This window comes from Triturus cristatus, chromosome 7, assembly GCF_964204655.1.
Source record: "Triturus cristatus chromosome 7, aTriCri1.1, whole genome shotgun sequence".
Lineage (NCBI taxonomy): Eukaryota > Metazoa > Chordata > Amphibia > Caudata > Salamandridae > Triturus > Triturus cristatus.
The window spans coordinates 160,847,724-160,866,027 of NC_140590.1; the positions used below are offsets into that span (position 1 = coordinate 160,847,724).

General features: G+C 43.3%; 1 protein-coding gene across 1 annotated transcript in view; it reads left to right on the forward strand.

The window, feature by feature from the left end:
• The window catches only part of LOC146809107 (zinc finger and BTB domain-containing protein 16-like), a 435,238-nt gene that overhangs the window by 396,304 nt on the left and 20,630 nt on the right, over positions 1-18,304 (forward strand). The window lies entirely within an intron of this gene.

The window sequence follows — 18,304 nt, forward strand, 5'->3', positions numbered from 1 at the left end:
CACAATTCATTGGAAGGATGCAAAAAATGTACTGGGAAATCAGACGCTGGGGCTGTGAAGGTCCGGCCAGAACTCTGGAGGCCAATATAAGCCATGTAAGATGGGTAGGGCACTTCGCCTCGCTATGTTGAAAGTCCACTGAGGCAGAAAAGGGCAACACATACAAGGAACTGTATGGAGCCCAAAAGAGTAAGCATGCTGGTATACCTTCCTTGTGCTAATACCATCGTACAAAAGACACATTTAAAAAAATGGAAGTCGCTCACTCCATCGAACATCAAAAATTCTGCAAAGCCGCTGGCCCAGACAATGTGTTTACATACAATCTGGACATGTGGCTGGACCCCGCGACATTGGTGTTTTATGCCATATTTGCAGAAGGTGTGAGGCCTGACTCCTTGAGGTCCTCCATGATTGTGGCAATTCACAAAACGGGGAGAGACGACCCCTCTAACTATCGTCCACTTTCCTTACTGGACGGTGCAGGCAAAATATTCGGCAAACTTCTGTTGTCACGGCTGGAGTCATGGATATAAGACAACCACATTATGTCACACCTCAAACCTGGTTTTAGCAAGAGGCACAGTAGAATAGACCAAGTTTTGAGATTGTACATGACCTGCCTGAAGTACGCAGATCTGCGGAATTCTTTTGTTTTTCTCTGCTGCTTAGATCTAAAGACAGTTTTGACAGTGTTGATCGGTCAGTTCTTTGGAGCATCCTTGAGGAACAAGCTGTACCTAATAGTCTATTAAGATTGCTAATCAATCTAAATACTGGCAGCACAGCAGAAGTGAAATATGGAAGCAAGGGGAAATGCACAACTAGCCACAGGCATTAGGCAGGGCTGCATTTAGCCCTAGCACTATTTAAAATCTACATCTATGTCATAGGGAAGTTTCTGGCTGACCTCTTCCTCGATGTTTCTATGCTGGCGATTGATCGCATACCAATCCTGATGTTCGCAGATGGTGTAGTTTTCCTGGCACGAACAGAATTGTCAATGCATCGGCTGTTGGAAGGCTTTCAACTATTTTGCAGAAGATAACTAGCAACACAGAGAAAACAACATTTATGATAATAAAATCTAAAGCTAAATTAAAATCGACCTTCAGGATCTGCAAGAAACCAATCGAACAATTTGAAACCTATGACTACTTGGGTATTCGGATTGGCGACCAGCTCTGCTGGGGCACCCGAGCAGCCAAGTCCAAGGCAATATTGTCCCAACAGGCTGGCGCAATATGGAGATTTTCAAACAACTGAAAAAATTGCCTAATAAAACCAGCACTTACCGGATTTAAAACAGAAGCTGTGGCAGCAAGTTCGTATGGTGCCGAAATATGGGTTCACACAAATGGGCAGGTTCTAAAAAAATTGGAAAATTCCCATTTGAGGAAATTGTTACATCAAGGCCAAGGAACTCTAATGGTAGTACTCAGGAGTGGTACTGGGAATAATATCTGTGGAGAGCATTATAACCTTTCGTCCTGTAGACTACTGGATTGAGTCTAGTCTACTCCGGCCCTCGTAAACTACCAGAAGATCCTGATGGATCTCCTGAAAAGCCATAATTGCAGCAGACTACATAGGTTTACATAGGTTTAGACACGTTGAGCACATTCTCACGTTAATAGACTGTTCAGAAATGATCAATAAAGCCACATTACAAATGGCGAAAAATAAATATTGGGCCTGTATGTGGCAGATGCACAAGGCTAAGAAAAGTGTTTTACTTACAAATTACTTAGCTCTGAAAACCTTAACCCCTGTAAGAACCATTCCTTGACAGAGAAAAGGGCTTTATAGCTTAGGTTCAGACTAGAAACCCTACAGACCCAGTCTTTTGCAAAAACCTGGTCCAAGGTGTTAGAAAATGGGGTTCTTTTGCAGTACCCGCCCCCCCCCACAGCTTTCGCCTAACTTTTGATACAACTTTGACTGTACAATACTGGGTCCCTGCTGTCTTTCCCTAAATTTATTCCGCAATTGTCCCTTCAGGCCCCCTGTAAGTCCCTAGTAAATGGTACCTTGGTACCTAGGGCATTGGGACTGAAGAGGCTCCCGTAGGGGCCCCTCACATAGGCCATGCAGACTGCGACTGCAGCATGCGTGCCCTGGTGCAGAGAAAACAACAAAGTCCATGGCACACTACCTGTGTGCCAAGCCAAATAGCACTGCCTAAAGTGTAGGTAAGTCACCCCTCTAGCAGGCCTTACAGCCCTATGGCAGGGGGCACTATACCGCAGGTGTATGCATATCTGAATAAATTTAGGTCCATTCTTGCACATTGTAAGTGCCAGGGAAGCCACACAGAGTATATGGGCCGGATACTCGACAACTTGGGTGCCTCCTGAAAACCTATTAACCCTGGTGTGGTCACAGACTGGCTGTGGGCAGCCTGCCATCACCAGGCATCTTTCTGGACCCCTGGGTCGAGAGCTTCTGGTCTTTGGGACCAGAAACAATGCACATCCTGGGCCGAGGTGTCATACCTCCTCCCTCAGGATGAGCAGAGTGCTTGAGAGGGAAGCTTCAACTTGAGCAGAGGGCAGCCTACTGTTTGCACATCCACTTTCGGCGGGAGAACTGGTGGAAACACGTAGGAGAATAGGAGGTGTGCCCACCTCTCCCAACGCCACCTGTAAGGTGGGGTAGGCGAGGTGAAGCACATATATCACTCCCTGTCATCTTGAAGATGGGGAGAACCCCTAATCAGGGTTAGGTCTATGCCCCCTCCTACAGGAGGGTGGCATAAATGAGGGTGTAGTCATCTCAGGTAAAGTGTCCATTGGCCCTACCTGTTACTCCCTTAAAACGCCCCTAAATTCAGTATTTAGGTGGCTCCCCCAGACCTGGAAACTAGTTCCTGCCGACCTAAGAAGGATGAAGAAGACACCATGCAGCGAAGTCTAAAGATGCCTACCGAATTGGCCCCAGCCCTAGCAGCTCCAAAAACCCTGCAAAAGAAGACAACGCCTGTCCTGCTGCCAGCAACTCCCAGAACCTGCAGAACAGGGCTGGACTGGCCTTAGCGGGCACCGGGCATTTCCCCAGGGGGCCACCAGGGTGGGGGGCCGGTTTTGGACCGGTGGGGGTCCGTTTTTGTTACCGGGGGGCGGCAATATCTGCCCCCTGTAACAAAATAGGCCGAAACCAGCCCTTGCAAACAGCTCGGCCGGACCCCCTCATTCACCTCAGGGGGGCCGCCTGAGCAGTTTGCCAGGGCCGGTTTCGGTTCCCAGTCCGGCCCTGCTGAAGAAAACTGCCTGCCCTTCGACAAAGGCCAGAGACTCCCAAGTACAGCGGATATGTCCCCAAGAAACCTACACAAAGGACTCTGGTGCCTTCCGGAACCGCAAGTCCTGCCCAATCTACACCTGACACCTGCGGCCCGTGTCCAGGTGGCCCACCGATCCAAAACAGGTTCCCCAGTGATCCTGCCCTCAAGTCCAGCATTGTCTGACCCCTCCTGGGCTCTACGACAACGCCTGCAGACTGAATCTAGAGGCTCCTCCTGACAGCGATCAGTTCTGGTAAGAAGAATCCGACATCTGAGGACATTCCTGCACCCGGACCTTGGTAAGCTGAACCGACGGTGCCCCTATGACCCCCCCATCTCTACTTACCTCTGCTGTGTCTGGCCTCCCTCCTGCTGCCTCCGGTGCAAATCCTGTCTGAAGCAAATTCTCCATTGAAAAGCACTGGGTGCCCGATGCTGTATTTGTGCCTTGCACCCGGCTGCCCCTGTGCTGGTGGTGGTGTATGTTTGGTGTGGCTTTGTGGCCACCCCTGTGCTTGCTCTAACCCCCAAAGCTTGGCCCCTGCAACTGACTTACCTACCTGCAAGCAGATTGGCTCCAAGCACCCCAGTCTCTATTGAAACGCATTGGGCCTATCACCGAATTTGACCTCTGCACCAGGCCGCCCCTGTGCCACTGATGGTGCAGACTTTGTGCTTACCTGAACCTTGCCCTCTGATGATTTTAATCCCTGAAGACTGGAACTGTAAATTGAGTACTTAATGTAAAACTGCATTGTTGTTTTCCTCTATAGGATAACATTGAATTTTCAAAAATAGCACTGTCGACTTTCAAAAGACTAAAGTATTTTTCCTGAAAAACTTACTTACCTTTTTGCGCAGATCTTGGCCTTAAAATAAAACTTGAAACAAAGCTTATTTTTACAAAATTGGTGTGGATCTCCTTCTTGAGTTATGTGACCCTTATTGGCCAATGTTGTGCAATAAATGTCTAACACTCCTCTGTGTTAGGCCTAAGGCTGCTCGCCCACACTGCCACTAATAGAGCACTTTGGCCTTACATTGAGCCCTGTACACTTGTGGGGAATCTCTGGACTCTGTGCACAGTATAACCACCTAGCGGCATACCATTCCTACACAGGGCTTCTGGGCAGAGTCCTGACTCGTGCAACTGCCCTCTCAGTGGCCAAGAAACACTCATGCATTTTATGCTTCTCTATGTTACATCATTAACTCGAAGAAAGTTTTCTCTCCGTCCTCTTGATCCAGCGGCTTACCAGCAACAGATACTCCACTACCATATACTCACCTGGGCCCATAAACACACATACACACAGTCTAGTAAAACCGCTGGAGTCAAATTTTATGATTTTCAAAAATGTTCAAGGTTAGTCACCTCTTTTCCTCAACTAATCTTTCACAGTTTAAAAAGTTCTTTCCTCTGGTCAATGGACCATTAGTTGAACTAGTTGATGGTGAAATGACATGAATTATTTCTCTTATTGCAATGAAATAACCACAGACTCGGGCAAATTTGTAAATCTTTATCTAAACTAATTTTCATGTGAACCACCTCAAAGTACATTACAGTCTCCGTCACTCATAGGAAGGAAGATTCAATTAATCAATCATCACACACATACTTTATATCTTGCAATGACTTATGCTCATAAAGGAGAGGATAGAGAGAGAAGAACATCTGTACATTCACGAAAATAATAGTTACCTAGGATGGTGTGAAAACCGACCCCCTGGCCAAAGTGCTGGTAAGGGTCCCCCAGGAAAGATCAGGTGACAAAGGCTTCAGGACAGGAATCAGGACAGGATAGATGACCTCTCTAACACCGACGCTTGCGTAGCACCCCTCTCTGACACTCTCTTCCTCCTCGAGATTCTTCCGCGATCTTCTTCTAAATCAATTAATTTAAGATAGATGGTTCTGCATTCAATTCTTCATCAGCATCTCTCGTTACTCTGACAGCATCCCGAGCTCTGCAGCATTCAACAAATCTCCGTCTGACTAACTAACTAAGACTACCTCAATTATACCCTTCAATATTCATGTACCACCCATTAATGTTTCAATATCGTAACAATACTAGCTCTGATTGGACAGGCAAGGGGGGAAGATCATCACACCATGCTTATATTTCATCTTAGTCTATCATTCTATTGTTCAAAGATCCAACCCCTTAATTTTTATTCCAAAAACGTTATTCCCACCCGTATTCACATTTTATTAGAAACATTTGTTTATTTTGTCAAGTACATCTATTCATCCAGAGGTCTTCAGTGCCTGTTCCCAGGGTATGTAACGTTTGTGTCCTTGGATCGCGTTCAAGTGTATCATCACTCTTCCAGCTCAATCTCACCAGGCATGCGCGGAGGTCATGTGACTAACAGACTCTGGACTCATACGAGAGGCCCAAATGTGCATTAATATGAAAGTCAGAAAGACAAATATTATTTTCAAGAATAAATGGTTTCCCTTGTATGCCACCCTTCTCTACTCTAATCCCATTTATTTATTCATGCTTTCCCCGCATTAGCATTAATAAAATAGATTAGTTTATTTTCAGCGAAGCAGATGCCATGCATTTGAGCTTTTAATCCGCCATCTTAGTATTTCCCTACAAGCGACAGCTTGTCATATTGCGTAGATGCAGTTGACGCATGCGCAATAAAGATTTCCCGTTAGCAGCCATTTTAGAACTTCACTCGAGTTACTTACGTTAGTAAACACATAGGCAAGCTTCTCCAGCCCTCAGATTGATGTAATGCGTATTAGTTTTACAAAATACATAATTAATACACTGTTAGGGAGTTAAATGAGAGGATTGCTTCCGAGCAAGTCTCTTTTCTATGAGTCCTTGCTCCATCACTCTGTTCTTAGAACATAATACAGGGAACTGCAAAGGTGCACTAACACTTTGCTACAGAATAGATTGTTCAGAAATTTATCAGACTGCAGCATCCTACATATATGCTGCATGGAAAGCCAGACGATTGGATATAAACTAGAGACATGAGATTACCAATCATAACAAGCTTGCGCATTAAGCAAAATCATTTGCCACCATTGTTTTGAACTTCTGTTTTTAAAATTCCATTTACACTTTGTACACACAACAGCATTGTTAGAGGTTGCAGTATGTTCAATATTGATGCATTTGTGTTTTACGATTTTAGAGGTAGTTGATACATTGTTTATGAAAGGTTCTTAACTGTCATGATTTACACTTCAACAAAGTTTACTTCTAGGTTCCACTTTATATGTGAGTTGCAGGCTATTAGTAAAAGTGTTAGTGTTGTCTTTTGAGGTTCACCCTTGGTACAGCCAAGTTTTGTAAGAATATATTTTTATAAGCCATTTTTCTAGGTAAGGCAGTTGGAAAGGATTGACACTTTAAGGCATTGAAGAAATTCAAAACTCCTTCTCAGGGTTAAACTAACAAAAAAAGAAGTTGGCACAGAAACTAAAATATAAAAGAACATCTTTATTAAACTCAAAATGAGTGTGACTACGTCACCCAGAAGCCGCAGCAACTGAATGAGGCAGTCCAAAGAGAGCAGAACACTGGGGCCTTATATATGTGAGGGTTACATACTCAGCATAAAAGAAAGGGGCAGTCCTGGCTCATGCAAGCATGCAAAATGCCAATATGGACATACAAGATCTGCCAAATATTAGCCAATAGGAAAACATTCAAAACAAGGCATCATGTAACCAGAACGTCCCCCCTGAGTCGTTTTTTTGCCCAACCCCATAAGTCAATCAATGACAGCACCTATAGGTCAATCAGTAACGGCAGGACATGTTTGTGTGCTTCAAAGGACAACTTGCAAAATGGGATAATGCGGAGAAAGAATACTGAAGGCCGACAAATAGTTGGGACAAGGATTAGTCAGTATAGGCAGGGATTTAGTCAGTCTGGCTAGTTCCTGGAATTGGCTTCACAACAAGGAAGGGAAGGTTATTTGACACGTGGCAGTACAAAGGGCAAAAACACTCGGTTTACCAAGCTGCCTGAGTGAGGGCAACAAAATGGCGACAGAATACAGAATGGAGTTAAAACTGAATTACCTCAGACCCTCCTTTTGCCATTACTCAGGCAAATCCTAATTCATTGCTAGGTGAGCATTTTCCATTCTACACATTTCATTTAAGCAGGTATATGTAAGCTATCAACAGGGGTACAAAGAGAACAAAGCATCGAGTCATAATTAACATTCAGATAGCAGATGAAAGTAATGACCATTATTACAAACAGGATTATCATTTTTTCACAACCCTAGGCAAAAGCAAATCCTAAAATTATTTAGAGAACCTTTTCAGGGCTCTTATGCATTTCAGTGACTATTGTATACTCAGGTGAAACAGTGGCGATCCTTATCAATGCTCTCAGCTGAAATGGGGATACTCTTCAACAGAGGATAGACCTCATTCTGCTTTTACTAAACAGAATACTACTCTAAAACAATGCCAGCAAAACAATAAGAATCAGTCTCCTAACACCCATTCTATGCAATTGCACGGGAACCGCTTGTGCAACCATAACTATGCCAAAGTCCGTTCTAAGCCTCTCTGGTAAGCTTCTATCGTCCATCAAATCTGCTTCTGTTCATTCAGGCCTTCCATGAAAATAGTGCTTCTCAGTATCCGTTGGAGTGCCCTCCTGGCAAACACTCACAGCTTACTCGAAAGTCTCAATGTCTCAAGGCAGTGCACCAATATATTTCCTCTGCGGCAGGCACTACAGATATTGTGCTCTTCGTTGGTCATGGGCACAGATCATCTCGTGCAGACCCAAGTACTATTAATCGGAAAGAGCAACAGACTTTCATGCTCAGCAACTCTTTCAGGCTCCAACACTCGCTATTCAGTGTCAGAGGATGTTTGGGCTGCTCTTTCATTTAATTTTCCTTTCATCATGTAGTGCCTTAGATCCTCCGGTGCACTGCCCTTCCGTTGGAGCAAAGAAAAGAGAGGGGGGGTGGCCAAAACTCAGGCCAAGGGGCTCAAGGGACTGCACACTGTCAGAGGTTACCAGCACATGACAGGTAGAAAACTGAAGCCTCAAACCAGCTCTGCCATCAACAACAGGGATCCTTCTCTTTCGCTCTTTTACACTGAAACTCTGGTTTTGTGATGTCCAACGCTGTCTGATGGAGCAAGTACGATGCTTTGGAGATACCATTGATGGCGCGCTGGCGATCGCTGTCCAGCCTTGCTACTTTCTGGGTGCTGGGACTGTAGGGCCAAGACGTCCGTCTTTCATCTGTAGCTGTCACTGATGGGAATTAGGCCTAAATCAGTGTTCTGCAGGTTATTATGACTTAATTCCCGCAGAATCTAGTGACGTAGGAAATGTGACACAGTTGTTAATTTCCCTCAGTTTAGTATAAAAACAGTTCATTGTATTTAACAATAGGACTGCAAGCAGGTGGCCTACAATCTGCAAGGGAGTGACCATACGCCATAGGACAACTCTGGTCTAGAATACACTGTCATTCTCAAAGACAGTACTTCTAGTCTCTTCAAATTGGGTACCCTTCATTATCCTCTGCCATCTGAGGGTAGATAATTACATGGGAATTCTATCGCATGGTGGCATTGCCTAATGGGGTAAACATTATTATTATTCTTTTTTTTTTTCAATGATTACGTCTAGGTGTTCCTAAATTCCTTATCTAGAACACCTCAAAAGAGAAATCACATGACACAGATTATCAGGAACATGTAGATACCTCCCTTTAATAACTGTGCATCAGGTGCACTATGCAATACACAGGCTAATAATCAAATGTGGAAACAAAAGACAAGAACTAGAGAGTCCTGGTATTTCCATGATTTAGAACACATCTGATCCCACCGAAAATTAAAGCAGCAGGAACAAAAGGGTAAAAAACCAAATTAAAATAGTCATTGAAAATTTGTCATGTTCAAAAAAGGTATCTCCTATTGAGGTGGAAAACTTGTCTTACTATAGTATTGAGTCAGTTAACCAGTCCATCACTACCCTGACAGTCAGACTGGAAAACATCGAAGTAGGCCTAAAGAAAATTCTTAAAAACCAGTCTGGTCATACAAAAAGGTAATTATACATAATATGGGGGTCCCTGGTACATTACTACAGTCTGGAAATGTGAACCTGAACAATACACCAATAATAATAAAAGGGCTGATTGGTGAAAGGAATTCGAAAAAGAGAAATGGGACTAGGACATAGCTAAAATCTCCAATAACTAGGCACAATGCAACATCAATCAGGGGAGAAGTGGCAAAAGAAAAATCTATAGGAAGAACGAAAAATTACTTGGGTGATAGTCAAGTTTGTGACACAATACCAAGAGTATGGGTGATACACAAAAGTCAAAATAGTACACAAATTTTAACTCTACCGCTGGCCCCTACACCATATACTGTAATCTCAGCTAATGTTCCAGTTCCTCACAACACCATGTCGTGTACTTTATGCACTATGAACCTGCAGCCCAAAACCCAATATTCGGGCCTGCTTAATTTGTCAGGCTTAAAATGAAAATTACACTTTTTTTACTTTCCTAACCCTCCGTTTGACAGCTGGTCACCAGTTAGTGGTGACCGGCTGTCAAATATAACTTACTGTGTCGCTTCTGACACACAGGACCAGCAGGAACAATTCATAGAAGGACAAAATGCAAAAACATAGAAAACACACAAACATTTTGTTTTGTTTTCAAAGAAGTCATACAAAAAAAATCATCTTGTTTCAACCTACTGCTGATACTTCACATAACACACAAAATATCAATTGTAACCAACCATCTTAAATTAAGGCAACTACATGGACAGTATTTTCAAAAGCAAAAATATGAATGTATCACCCCCTTGAGGCCCTGCTTTGAGCGAGGCCGTGCAGGAATGCACTTCTTGACCTTGCACAGTCCTCCAAGAGCTAAGAATAACACCTCAGCAGAACTTTCTGGGCTGCTATCCAGCCTCTGCCAGCATTCCTGGTCCCCGCCACTTTTCAAGGTTCCTATAGTGTGCAAGCATTAATGTCTTCTTGTCAGAGAAGCTTTTCCAAGCAATGGTTTCTCCATCTGTTTACACTCACTCCTAACTCCCACCTTACTGACCTCAAGGTCAAAATCTGCCTCGCGTTCTGTGCTCCTCAGCCCTGTCTCTCTCCTCACCCTGAAGCTTGTCACAGACAAAAAAACCTTCCTAACTCTTCCTAACCTGCAATAATTAACCCTTTTAAAAAACATGTTATATATATTACTTCTTTTTGGGGCTACAATTTATTTCTATTCTTAAATTATTAAAACATTTACTGTGAATAACTCACAGAACATAATAACATAACATACTAGCTTTAGAACAAATGTTTGTTACTACCCTATGCAACGGTACGTAGTTCATCAACCTTAAAAGGATGAACATCTCAGTAGGTCTAGCTAGAGTTAGAACCTTCAATCTTGATATTAAACCCAAACCTCTGCACTGGGCACATTCGCTCACTGAGACATTAAAAGCAACCCCAAATGGGAACAACCTGCAAATTTGTATTATACCTAAATATATGCATTTACTGAAGCCTAAGGAACTTTAAAGCTATTGTAAAGGGCAAGAATGCTGTTAAATAGTCTATTTTACCCAATTTCGACTTTGATATTTGGGGCACTTAAAAATAAATATCCTATAATTGTGCTACATATTAATCATCCTCAGAATGTTCTTTACAGATTGCAGATATTGGACATTAGACATATCTCTTGCAAATCCTTTAGAAAAATTAGTTTTTTTAAGCCTGCGCCAAGGGAAATTCCATATACAAATGTCCTCATTATGCAGTACAACACAACTTAAATTAAATTATAATGCTAGGAGGTCACAGTATGAGTATTAAGCTTTATGAATAGTAAAAAAATGAATTTAGAAGCACTTATTTTTAATAATTATTTTTCATAATTAATAATTATTTTTGATAAACCCAATCATTTTTGATAATTTCACATATAAAAGCAAGCTGCATCCCTTGCCTATCATTTTAGATGCATTCATTTATAAGCCTAAGCACAGAAGCCTAACTTAAAACATGACAAAAAAAAATTCTTCGCCACTTTTTTTTTTTTTTAACAGAACAATTATTTTAACATTAGAACCAAAAATATTCTTATAAAAATGCTTAAAGAGAGGAAACCCTTAATTGAAATGTCTTCCTGTAATACAAAATAATGAACCTTAGTTTTGGAACCTTTTTAAAACAACATTTTGAAATGCAAAGTTTCACCCGTGTTCAACTGAGGGCGAAGTCCTGGCTGAGTAAACATTCCTGTCTATTAGAATGTAAATTTTAATTTAATTTTTTTAAGCATTTAACAGTTTGTACATGTGCATAATTGCTTACTCTATAAATTATATAGCAACATATAGCTATTTAGCATATCACATGGTTCATTTCTGGATTTTTATTTAATTTCTACTTAATATTAATTAACTGATATTTTGCTTAACAGACTGAAAACATCAAGAAAAACCACAAACACACATTGAGCTCATTTCAGACATAAACAGAAAGGGGTCAAACACTCAGGACACATATATTTAACCCACAGAAACACACATTTAACCCACAGATCAACACTTAGGACAGAAACAAAGGACAGCCCACAGACTGTACTTAAACCATACTAGTTGCAAGTCATATTTACAAGAAACGCTTCTTAATAGTGTTCCAAAAGACTGCAAAAAAAACAGCCCAACAGACTGCTATATGTCCAAGAAGCCAAAATACACTCCATTCATAAGATTGCGCAGAACAAACGATCCATGAATGTATTATGTCCATATTTTAATTCCCTGGGGATACAGTATCACCAAGGAAGAAATATGTTTTTATACCTAAACCTATTTAGGTATTCCCTCATGGGAGCCGGCTAATTTAATTCACATCTCACTATGGTACCTTCAAAAAAAAAAGCAACACATTCTTCAATGTGAGCTTGAAACAGGCATGCCAAAAAAATACTGCAGAATATGCAAGTATTTATAATCAAAGTAGTGCTTAAGGTACTCTCCGTACGTTGCACCGTTCAAATTTTATACAAAGTAGAGAAAAATCTCCTCATGACCTGCCTACACAAATTGCAATTTGCATATCAATCCAATACAAATCCAAAGATGGGCAACATAAATTCATAACGACTCTTACTAATAAAAAGGTTGTCCAAATTCTAACTGCCAAGTCTTTTTTTAGAATACTCACGCCAAAAAAAAAGTTCTCAGTCAGGAGTGATATCATGTGGAGGATCAAAATCAGGAAGATCAGAAATATACTGGGCTGCAGAGACAGTGAATCCCCAGAATCTCCGTGCACAGAGTACCTCCTTAGTAGAGTCCTGTCTTGTCCTCCTCAGTAGATTTCAGTCTCCTGACAAGATCGCTCCCTCAGATAGCCACTCCTAATGAGCCTCACAGAGGGCACCAACTGAAGAAATTCAAAACTCCTTCTCAGGGTTAAACTTATAAAAAAAAGAAGTTGGCACAGAAACTGAAATATAAAAGAACATCTTTATTAAACTCAAAATGAGTGTGACTATGTCACCCAGAAGCCGCAGCAACTGAATGAGGCAGTCCAAAGAGAGCAGAACACTGGGGCCTTATATATGTGAGGGTTACATACTCAGCATAAAAGAAAGGGGCAGTCCTGGCTCATGCAAGCATGCAAAATGCCAATATGGACATACAAGATCTGCCAAATATTAGCCAATAGGAAAACATTAAAAACAAGGCATCATGTAACCAGAACGTCCCCCCTGAGTCGTGTTTTTGCCCAACCCCATAAGTCAATCAATGACAGCACCTATAGGTCAATCAGTAACGGCAGGACATGTTTGTGTGCTTCAAAGGACAACTTGCAAAATGGGATAATGCGGAGAAAGAATACTGAAGGCCGACAAATAGTTGGGACAAGGATTAGTCAGTATAGGCAGGGATTTAGTCAGTCTGGCTAGTTCCTGGAATTGGCTTCACAACAAGGAAGGGAAGGTTATTTGACACGTGGCAGTACAAAGGGCAAAAACACTCGGTTTACCAAGCTGCCTGAGTGAGGGCAACAAAATGGCGACAGAATACAAAATGGAGTTAAAACTGAATTACCTCAGCATCAAGATTAGCGTTAGGTTTTAAGATAATCTCACATAGCACTTTATTAGCTTTTTGCACAGTTAAAGACACCTGTAACTGTTCTTTTTATTTGGAATTTTTGAATAAAAGTAAATTGCCTCCTTCACCTTTTAGTAGGCAAGGTACCTGCCTAGAGGCAGCCAAAGTTTTTATTGTCTGGACGCCCTGCATCTCTAGCCCATGCTTTATATGAATGCACTTTAATAGCTATTTGCACAGACAAGGCCAGTGAGATGGATTGACTTTTTAAGGCCATTAAAGATTAGAGTTGGCTCACACGACTATTATAGACAGCACTTAGTTTGTTGTAGGTTATATGTTTCTGTTGGTTATTTGTTGTTAGGTTATATGTATCTGCCCAAAGGCATCCTAGGTTTTTATTGGTATAGATTCATTAAATTTTAGGCCATGGTTCATATGAATGCATTTTAATATCTATTTGCACAGACAAGGTCAGTGAGAAGGACTGATATTCTAAAACCATCAATGATTTGGATTGGCTTATAACACTATTAAACACAGACCTTTATTAATTTCCCGGTACAATCAAGAGCAACAATGATTGCATGGTTTTATCCGTATGATCCTGTTGTTATATTTAAATTTTCAATGTGTGATATGTAGCTATGGAATCTGTAGTTTGTTAACTTATTGGTCATCATTGTATGACTTACTTGCAAGCTGAAACAATAAATAAACTGAACTGAACTATTAAATTACATAATTGATGACATCTGTTGCGATGGAAATGTTCTTCGCATGATGAACGTGCACCCCTTCCCCGAGTACCCCGGCTGTAATGATATCTGGATCCCGAATGCTGGTTTTTGCTGTCATGGGCGAGCACAGAACATGCGTATATGCCATGACATAGGCCTGTCTTACTGATTGCGGTCTTTATGCCTTTTTCAGGAGTTAAGCAGCTTGAGCGCAGTGGTGGCATCATACCATGTGGGGATCAGGAGTGAACTGTACTTTTTTCCTGTGTCACTGGAGTAAAGGCTATAGGCTCACTTATTCAAAGTTCGCCTGCTAGTTGCTTATATAACCTTTGGCCTGCATCGGTTTGGTGTGGAGTGCTGTGCAGTTCATGTGTGGTACACATACTGGGGGTTATGTATGCCAGTGCCTTGCAGTGCATTCATAATATATGCATGTGCTGGGTGATGAGTGCCTTTGAATGGTACAATACATGAAGGATGTAGTGCTGTGCAGTGCATGTATGCTATATGCATGTGTTAGGTGTATGTGTGCCTGTGAATGGTATAATACATGGAAAACTCTGGGTTCCATTTTGGGGGAGCCAGGGCCGACTGGAGGAACATGAGGAGAGGACATAGATGAAATCCCCCTAGACAGATCTGTGGATTACTGCATTCCTGTAAGCCAGATGGGACACACCCGAGAAAGGGAGAGCCAGGCTCTTCAGTATACTTCAAAGGGTGCCCTTTGATTCAGAGAGAGGTCACTGGGACGGGCCAGAGCACATCTCAGGAAGGAGATGGGGCTGATAAGAGAATCATAAAGAGTAGCACTGAGGCCATGGGGTAACCTTCTTGATACAAATATCGCTGTGGCTGGCATACGTGCATGAACCTCTTGTCACTCCCATGGCCTGTGTTGTGGGGCTATCAGATATGGAGTCGCTCCTGCTGTGACAGACTGCAGGGCAGAGGAGTGGGCACTTCAAAAGGGAGCAGACCCCTAACAGCAAGGTCAAAGACTCAGAGTCTAAATCACATTTAGTGTCTGGAAATGGACTATAAAAAGGGGAGCTTGAGTCCCCTAAAATTGTCAACTGTCAAGCAGCCAATCGGGCTGTAAGAGGAGAAGCTCTCCAAGTCTTATGCTTGTGACCAGGGCTGGGGGCCAAGGTCTGCTAATCTCCCATCTGGGTGAGGGGACATCACCCAGGGATTTCAAGACCACCTGCTGCTGAAGCCTGGAGTACCAGCTCCTGCCTGTTTGCCAAGATAAGTGTGCCCTGTGAGGGAGAGGAGAACATTGGAGGGAACAAGTCCAGTGGGGGGAATCCTGGCGATTGAATCCTTGTAGTAAGGTGTGAGGATGTGGCTGCTGCACTGTTCGGGTCATTGCCCGAGTGCAGGGAAAAGTTGTGACCCCGGTATGCCAAGAGGGGCCACTCTGATCTGAGCTGTTTACATTATTGCACAGAATTGATTATTGCCGCATTGAAGATTGCTGCCATGCCGATCAGGCTGGAGCCCGTACGCGGAGCTAAGTCGGTGACCCTGTATGCTAGGTGGGGCTGCCATGAAGCTTGCTGCCATGCCAAACAGTATGTAGCCCATGTACGGAGCCAAGACACCAACTAGTATGCCTGGTGGGGCTGCCATGAAGATTGCTGTGGTGGCCGTAGCCCATGTGCAGAGGAAGAACTGTGACCCTGTATACCGGGGGGCACCCAGACATGGCAAGGAGTATGGTCTGGTCTAGACCGTCGGAGTAGGTAGGAGGCAATCATGGTGACCCGAGAAGGCCCAAGCCACAACTGAAGAGCAGCACTAGGAGCGTTGCACTGCTCCCCTCACCGTGGGGAGGATTCCAAGGAACTTACCAGCATCAGAGGAGCATGCAGGACCACGTTGAAGGAACCAGAGAATAGCCCTCCCAGCCTGCGTGTGAGAGATTTACCGGAGGCAGTCGCTCGGATCCTGCTGGTCCGATTAAGATTGATTTATCAGTGTACTTGCCTGCCAGATAGCGCTTTAGTGCTGGAACACTTTTGACTTCAATAAAGAGTCGGCGTGGTACTCCTGAGACTCTGACAATTAGTGGAGCTTAACCTGAATGTCATTTATAGTGAATAGGGGATAACCGCTATCGCTAGAAAGAGGGGAGTGGGACTCAGGCACCAGCCTATGAAACACTGGAGACCTGACCTCAGGAAACTGTGTGTATTGTTTGTGAATGTCGTATTTTACTTTGTGTTCATATATAAATACTCCTTTTTTCATAAAAGCACGTATTTGACTGGACAATAATTTATTGCTGCTGCCGAGCGTATTTTGAGCTGTGAGCATTGTTCTTCAACCCCTCTGTGTCGACCTTCATACCATAAGAAGCCTTGGACTGCTTGATCTGCGCCTCCACTGAGAAGTACTGAAGAGTAGTTGGCCCAGTTCCTCAGGATCCATAGTAGGTTGGGCCTCAGGACAACAGGAGTAGAAGGGCTCAACCTCCACGGTTGGTCCCAGTAGCTCCTGCTTGCCCCATGGCCCTGTGAACGCAGTTCTGACAAAATCATTGATGACATTTCAAATGACATCAATGGCTGGTATAGCCTGTATGCAGGCTGCAGGACTTTTAAAACATTCCACTCCATCATGGCGGAATGTCCTAATTGACAAAAAGCAGCCTCCAGGAGGCCTCCAAGGTTTGAGTGCCTTCCTCAGCTGTTGCTGTGTGCCTGGCAGCTATTAGCAAATGTACACACACAAAGAGCTGTGAAAGTGGCCAACAGATAGTGCTTTTCTACTGGGACTCTGCCACACTGCTTGTCATCATTTGTCACAGCCAAAAAGAGAACAAGACCTGAGCAGACTTCCCTCCTCCTTCCTTCCAAGGCTCTAGTAAGGGACGCATTGGCAGTGCCCAACGAGCTGGTCTGACAAGTCAGTGTGGGCCATTTATTTGGCTGTTTGGGGGCCAGTTTTATGGTCTGCTGGGCTGGGTTCTGATATTGATTTCCTTGATATTAAAGCAATTACCTACAACAAGCTTGAATCGATGTAGTCTTCCATACAGGGCAAAACACTTATACAGCATGTCTTTACAAGTTCCAAACTTCCACAATTTGCAAAAATGTGCCACGTTTTAGCGATTCAGTTCACCAACATGGGCCGCTTTTATTTTGGTGCCCGGGCCTATATCCGTCCCAGTCCTATCCATCAGTCAAATCCTTTTCACTATTATACATTATTAGAATTAAAACCTTTTTTATGAGTGGCTCCCTGCCAGTATCGTGGGACTACTACGGTACCAATCTTAGACCAAAAAACTAGACGGTTTGCTGATGACCAGTGCAGAGTCATATTTCAGGCAGAATGCGGGGTCTGTGCCATCAGAAATGGTGACTTAGGAGGCTTGCAGAGTGGTAACAAGAGAGAGCTTGGTATCCCATATTACAGGAAAAAGGAAGGAGAAAGTAAGGGCAGGAACCGAATTGGAGGCTACAATGACAGAATAAGAAGGGGGTACACGCGTCAACCCAGTCCTGACCTCCTACATTGTATTGCCATAACTAGGAAAGAATATAGATGTTTAAGGGAGGACGAGGCGAAGGCCCACTATCAGTCCAAACCACACAAATTATGCGTGGTAGCAAACTGTTAGAATGTTTGGGGAGTCGTGACGAGGGGAGATGCTGGATACACCAGGTAATCAACGGAGAAGGGGTGTGGGTGCAGTCTGCGAGGAAATCTTTGAGGCCTTTGCAGCTCATCTCACAGACCTATATAGCCCCTGGTTGGGTGTGCGGGGTGATGACCTATGGGGTTTGTGAGGGATCTGCCCACCCCGTTTGTGGATTGAGAGGACTCAGTGGCACTTGAAAGGGTGATCAGCACCAAAGAAATCAGGGATTTCATGCACCAACTTCAGAGGGGGGAAATTCTGGGCCAAATGGCTTCCCCCTCAAATGTTTTCGCTGCTTCTGGAGATTAATGAATGACTCGATATGCAAAATGTAGTATGAAGACAAGGGGGAGGGGTGCTTACCCCAGGATTTTAGGACACCATTATTGTCCTGATCCACAAGGAGGGAACACCACCAGATCAATGTGCCTCCTACAGGCCAATTACCCTACTAAACTCAGAAGTAAAAATCCTATGTGATGCTAGTGCAG